Source organism: Pyrus communis, chromosome 16 (assembly GCF_041283825.1).
Source record: "Pyrus communis isolate YQ-2024b chromosome 16, ASM4128382v1, whole genome shotgun sequence".
Classification (NCBI taxonomy): domain Eukaryota; kingdom Viridiplantae; phylum Streptophyta; class Magnoliopsida; order Rosales; family Rosaceae; genus Pyrus; species Pyrus communis.
The window spans coordinates 30,196,534-30,204,005 of NC_142580.1; the positions used below are offsets into that span (position 1 = coordinate 30,196,534).

General features: G+C 39.7%; 1 pseudogene; it reads right to left on the reverse strand.

Moving 5' to 3' along the window:
* Nucleotides 1–546: 546 nt before the first annotated feature.
* LOC148690262 (uncharacterized) lies at nt 547–1,349 on the reverse strand (annotated as a pseudogene).
* Nucleotides 1,350–7,472: the final 6,123 nt, after the last annotated feature.

Here is a 7,472-nt window from a genome sequence, read left to right on the forward strand (position 1 = left end):
TCACTACAAAAGCTTCAACACAAAAGCTTCACCTACAAAGCTTCAACAAAAGCTTCACCTACAAAGCTTCAACACAAAAGCTTCAACACCAAAGCTTCACTACAAAAGCTTCAACACAAAAGCTTCACCTACAAAGCTTCAACACAAAAACTTCACCTACAAAGCTTCAACATCAAAGCTTCACCCATTAAAAAAAAAAAAAAAAAAAGAAGAAGAAGAAGAAAGAAATGAGCCTAGGCCTCCCCTTCTTTGGGCCTAACAACTTTCATACCAAATATATATGAAGGTGGAGTTTTGGGCAACCACTTATAAAGGAAAATGGTGAAGCTTTGTTTGGAAAATTGCCTGCTAGCAACACGCCTCCTTCGTCAACTCCCTCGACCGAAGACCACTACACTTTGGTACTCGGAAATTTCGCGACTACTTAGTGCCTTGGATTTTTCAAATCCCCAACCGAGAAATTTTCCTCACTCAAGAAATTAAGGGAGCACTACTTCAACCTCCAGGGTCCACCCACGAAGTTTCAACATGCAAACTTCAACAAAATAAAAAATTCAAAGAACTTAGTGAAGGATACCTTAGTGTATTTAACACAACACGTTGAATGAAGTAAAGCTTATTTATTGATATCTTCGATAAATTACAAATACGTGCATACACATGAATCAAAACAAACAAACAGGAAGGCGCCTTCACAAAGGTTGCTCAGGAGAAGTCTCAACACTCGGCAAAGCCCCAGAAATAGGAGGCACCGGAGGGTGATTATTTGGAGCCTCAGTACTGGACAGAACCCTAGAAAGAGGAGGCACCAGAGGTTGATCATTTGGAGCTTCAATATGTGGTACAGCCCCAGAGGACGAAGGCAGTAAATGCCTTTCGAACAAACTCACAAACCTCTGATGATCATTTAAAATCTGACCCTCGGATTCATGTAACTGGTCAAGCTTTCTCTTCATGGTTGTAGCATAACTATGTGCGAGCATGTGCAACTGTTTATCCTCATGCTTAAGCCCTCTGATCTCCCCGTTTGAGACTTATCACTTCAGCCGCCAACGATTCAACTTGGCGGGTTCGAGCAAATAGACATTGGGCCATATTAGACACAGAACCTATACACTTAACACTGAAAGCCAGAGAATCCTTAACAGCCAACTCATCAGACCATTTGGAAAGTAGTCTGTTGTCTTTGGAAGTGAGAAGATTCTTGGCCACCATCGAAGCAGAGAGTCTCCAATAGTAAGGGGACCAGTAGGAGATAAGAAGGATGGGCGCCATATGTTATCTTGAGGAGACATGGCTACCTCTTCTACAGCATTCAAGTCCAAACGACGGTCGGACGAGCCAAACATTCTCAGAAAAGATGAAGAAAAAATGAGGTACAATAAGTCTCAGAAGTACGAAAATAAGGGAAAAATTCCTACAAGCAATAACTTTCTGAATGTACTCCCTGAACTTAATTGGTGCTCCTATAAAATAAAGAGTCAGATCTTCAATAGGGCTGCTTGTTCAAAAATCGAAGAGGCACCACTCTCCGAATTTCGAGAAGCGGATTTCCTGAGTGAAAATTTATTAGCAATCTTCACATGCGACATCAGTTCATCGGATACCAAGGACAACTTTGCCAAAGAACTCTGACAAAGTTAAGACAAGTAAATTTTGAAGGCCCAGTTACCCTACTATTAGCCACAAGGATAAAGGAACAGCACCACTGTTTGATTATTGGAAAATCCTTATATGTGTCAACCTCTGTGCTCCATAGCAAAGCAGACTTGCAAAAATGCCCAGCCTTTCTTCACATCTGAGAAAACACTCCCAACAAGATTGCTTGCCCAGAAATCGAAGAGGCACCGCTCTCCGAATCTCGAGAACCATATCCCCAACAAGATTGCCTGCTCAGATATCGAAGAGGCACCGCTCCCCAAACTTCAAGAGTCGGATTTCATTGGATAAAATTTGTCCACAATCCTCACACGCAACATCAGCTTTCTAGATACCACATACCACTTTTTCAAAGTGCTCTGACAAAGTTAAAACACGTGAACCTTGCAGCGACCGCTACATTGCTCTGACCAAGAAGGGTAAAGGAACAACATTATTACTCACTGTTGGGACAATTCCTATATATTTCGACCTCCATCCTCCACAGCCAGGCAGACCTGCCAAATAAAAAAAATGCTAAACCCTTCCTCACATCCGAAATGGCACTCCCAATCTAGCCTATCGAAATACTCCGTTTTCTTCTCCCTCGATAATACCCCTGCCAACCAGCCACATCATAGCAAGAATATCTCATATCATCAGGGTTGAAAGCAAGAGTATCCCATATCATGCTTTTTCCCTATCTTTTCCTTTTCCCTTGGTCTTACCTGCAGGACAAGGAGAAAGAATGCAATCAGTCAGAACCTGAAATCAAACTTTCGATCTAGAACTGATTGCCTGGAACCTTTGCCTGGTTGCTTGCCTAGCATTGGTCTCGAGTACTCATCCTAACCTATTGTCAAGGTCACGAATTCCTTCGGTAAATACCTCATAACAGTTAGTACGATATTGGCTCTTTACACTGAAACTGCCAAGCATGGATGAGTCGATGAAAAGTAGTGCTCTGAAGGACCATTTAAATGCAAAGGTTGTGCACCATTTCTACTATACAAAAGATTGAAGCAGAAGGTTCAACGATGAGCTAGAACAGATCACTACAGCACGACGCCCTTCTTATGGAACCGCACAATCCAGACGGAGGAGTCTAAGTCAAATCCAAGCTCGGCATCATTGCTCTAATTGAAGAGATTGAAAAACCTCAACAGCCTTTTGCTAGCACCATCGTCGAAGAACAAAGGCTGGCCATACCACATCCACTACTTTGTCAAACAGCAAAAGTATCCCATATCATCAAGATCAAACATACTCCAGATTTGACAGACTTGTTTTGTCACTCAAATTCTAGAGTCGGCTCGCTCCTTTGGAGGAAACCAGAAAACTCTCCAGCCTAGTTCAAGAATACACCTGTGGAAAGTCAAGTACAACAAAGCATGTGCCGATTCATCCGTCTTCTCCAAAAATAAGAGTACCTCATATCATCTTTCTTCCCTGTTTCTTCGCTTTATCCTTGTTGCTGAATGAGAGACAAGGAGAATGAGCACAATCAGCCGGAACCCAAGATAAACCTACCGATCTGAGACTGATTGCTTGGAACTCTGATTGCTTACCTTGTCTGTCACCTCCTTTGGCAGATCTCCTCGCTTAGAGACTTGGGGGACTCCTACTATATGGTTTGTATCGTACTTGACCAAACCCGAAACTACAAGTAAGCTTCAAATGAAAATGATACATTACCTTGTGCGTCAACGCCAACTAAAGATACCACTCCTGGATGAAAGAAAAGTACTTCCAAGAGAAGATGCCACATCTACTTATAGAACAGAGAAGGCAAGTGAAGGCGACACCACACTTTGGTACTTGGAAGTTTCGTAATTACTCAATGGCTTGGATCTTGCAAGTCCCCAACTGAGGAGCTTCCCTCACTCGAGAACTTAGAGGAGCACTATTTGTACCATACTTGACCAATCCCGAAACTACTAAGCACCGGTCGACAGTATACCATCAAGGACCCACAAGACTATTCCTCCAACCAGGAGGCCAATCACAATGTGACACGTGTCGGTATCATAGGCCAATCACAGTGCAACACGTGTCGATATCAGAGGCCAATCACAACACGACACGTGTCAACGTCATAACAAAGCTAGAAACTCTCTTCTATAAAAGGGGATCATTCTCCCACAATAATCCCTAATGTCATTTGTACTAAACCATTCACTAGAACTCACTAAAAGAGAGCTTGAACCTATGTATTTATGTAAACCCTTCACAACTAATGAGAACTCCTCTACTCCATGGATATAGCCAATCTGGGTGAACCACGTACATCTTGTGTTGTTTACTTCCCTGTCTCTATTCATTTACATACTTATCTATACTAATGACCAGAGCAATCTAGCGAAGGTCACAAACTTGACACTTTCTGTTGTACCAAAGTCCTCATCGATTTTGTGCAGCAACAATACCATTTGACCCGAAATAATGAAACCTACATAGCAAAATGGTAGCTTAAGGTGACTACAATCAATGAGATTGGTTGAGTTGAAAGAAACCATCTTTGATGCAGTCTTGGTTTCAATTAATTCGAAGATTGCTAGCTACAACTAAACGGTGATTCAATGTTTGGACATAATATGGGTTTCTGAAACCATTATCAAGATAGTCTTGATAATAAATGTCTAAAACTAGGAATCACAAGGCATGTAAGTTGTAGAGATCCATCCATAATGAATCTGAGCAAGCTAGTGGGAGCCATAAGTGTTTTATGAGAGAAAGATCAAATCGTTTGATTTCTCATAAGGATGTAAATGAATCTTTTGTTTACTAGGTTTACAAAAGATTAGTGGGAGTTAATCATATTCCTAAATTTGAACATATATATGATATATTAATTTTGGAAATGAAAGGAATTCTTCTTTGTTAAATTTATGAATTTAAACATTCTATAACGATAGAATGTATATGGGAGACATAGTCTATATACATAGGATCGAAATCTATAATGATAGATTTCAAGATATAATTGGATTATCTCAATCCCTATTGATAGATGATAGATGTAGGAAGTTTCTCGAATGATAAACTTCAAATGAAAGGACAGTTCTTGTCAAACTGGAAGTTGCTCTTCTAAAAGGGAATGTACCCTTTTGACTCCCAAAGAAGCATAAAGCGTAAATAGAATCGTTTATGCATAAGCAGAAATGTGATTTACATATTTCATATTGTATGAAAAAAAATTGATATGAGTTGTGCCAAGATCGGTACAAGACGATATCAGTGCAAGCCTAGGATCAGAACCATGGCAACTGTCAAGTGAGTCCTTAAGTATTTAAGAAATTCTAAAGGATAGATTCCTCAAGAATGAGGAAGAATTAGAGTAACGCAATGGAAGCGTAAATTTATTAGATTATGAATATAATCTAATATTGTATCCATCATTGGATGTCTCTTCATTTTGAATGAAGAGATAATTGGATAACTCTTTATTATGACTAAAGAGATATTTGGATGGAAACATTATAAGTATTGACTTTAGTGTGTTCCGTCATGCAAAATATATCGCCATATAGAAGCTTGCAACTACGTTGTTTGGATGGGAAAGTTCATTTATGAACTCTCCATTCGGTTCCAACCAGAAAGTGTCTCTAGTGTGCTAACACGACGACGCTAATGGGGTGATAGCTCAAGCCGGGGAATCAAGGTCTCATCAAGATCCGAACTCAAATGAGAGACTGAACCACATGATTGAGAATCATGCATAATGATGACGTCGTTATTCTCAAGGTTGCTTCCATGGATAACATATAGATATCCATTGTCTAGGCCTATTACTCAGCCATTTTTGAAATGAATTCAGAAGAGGTATCATCACAGATGACCAAGCTGATTGGCTCTAGTGCAATTTGGAGATTGTTGGAAATGTGCTCTAAAATCAATCATATGATGATACTTTATGAACATTTCACATGTTAAACTAATCTAGTTTAATATAAAGGGCAAAGATTATTGTTTTAAGCCGTCTCATATAAATGTTATATGCTTAAACGATAAGTCAAGGGAATATGTAATTGGGAGAATGTGATCTAAAGAAGTTAGATACAAAAGACCATTCTCTTTCTTATACATATCCTAAACGTTCCTGATCATAGGATTCCCAATTGAACATTGACAGTCCGTTAAGATCAATACGTGCTATGTCTTCTCTTAGGGAGAGTGACTGGTCTCGAGTCATTGGTGTGGCTGACACCAAGACAAGCATGTAGGTGCTCAATAGAGAATAAGTCCATTGAACACGATCAACAAGAAGTTCTCATACTCATGTCACATGAGAACTCATGGTTGGGATAATGCAAAGTAGTCCTTTGACCTGAGGCATCATAGTTGTCTTGTGGTTAGGTCCTTGATCTTTGACTATGTCAAAGTCACTCTATCAGAAGGTGTCCACAACATAGTTGGGGTTAAGCCACTTAGCCACAGAGGCAAGTGAATGCGCAACAAAGGGATCTCTAGCCTTCAAACCTTTTAAGGGAGAATACTCTATGATATGATTAAGAATCTCTGGCCAGAGTATGAATGAGATTTAGAAAGTCGTTCCAAATTACATTCAAGTAAGAGAATCACATTGGATAGTAGACATGAATAAACTATCAAACCAAACAATGTGGTCAAGAGTATTGTATTAGAGAAAGACTGTATTGCATTGTAATCCTAAACTAAACCTAAACTAAATAGGTTCTCCACCTATTCTGATTAGCTTGGGTAGTCATGACATACTGCTAGGTGTCACTCATGGTTTGTGAAAGCCCTAAAGGTGAGTAATCACTAAAGGGAGAATTGAAAGTAAGTTTCAATTCACAATCGATTTGAAGAGTTCTAATCACCCACTACCTCGCTAAAAGGAACCTAATGGATCGTACACCGAGTAAGGTAGTGATTGAAGAAACAATAGAGATGAGTTAGGATAATTAATTGGTTTAATTATTTTTGGTTAGGATTAATTAATATGTTAATTAATCAAACGAATATGTTCATTATAGACCTCGGGTTAGTTTTGGGCCGCAAGGCCTAATGGGATTTGAATGTCAAGCATGATTCCGCCTTTCAATTGTTAATTGCATGCATAGATGTTGCTCAAATGAACTAGTTTTCACAAATATTTCCTTCAGCGTGCACTATGAGGGATGCATTGGCATAAAATTTTAACTGGTCTATACCACTCGATGGAGCCCGAGACAAAACTTTATGGCTAGACGCTCTCCGCTCCCTGTCGCTACCGTCTCGCTAAGCCATTAGTAACCCAGCACCAAAGCCATTGAAGACCCAATCGTTGTAAACAAAGCAGTCCAAAAATGGCAGTAGCTAGATGTCTTTTGTCTATCTAAATTTGAAGACAACAATAATACCCAAGAACTCAATTCACTGCCGTCGCCATCAAAACCTGAAGAAGCACCAAAATCCTAGTTTAACAGATTGATTATGGTTATTCACAAAAGCCCTTGGTGTTCTTCATTGTGGAAGAGGATCCTTTCTCCGGATCCTTTCTCCGGATCCACTTTGTGGGGATCCTAAGAATCTCCACATCCTAGTCGTTCATCGTATATCGTGCGGTTATTTTTCGTCAGATACTATTTGTGTTTAATTTTAAATAAAAAAATCAAATGATTTCTGACTGCACGATATACGATGAACGGCTAAGATGTGGGGATCTCTAGAATCCTCACAAAGTGGATACGAATAGGATCCAATTCCCTTCATTGCGACAGAAACCCGAAGAAAGCCGGGCCAAAGAAGAATGGGCGCTGGTTGTCGCTGACCAAGTTTCATTCAAATTTTTGTTTAAATTAGGAGTTGGAAGAAAAAAGATCTCCATCAAG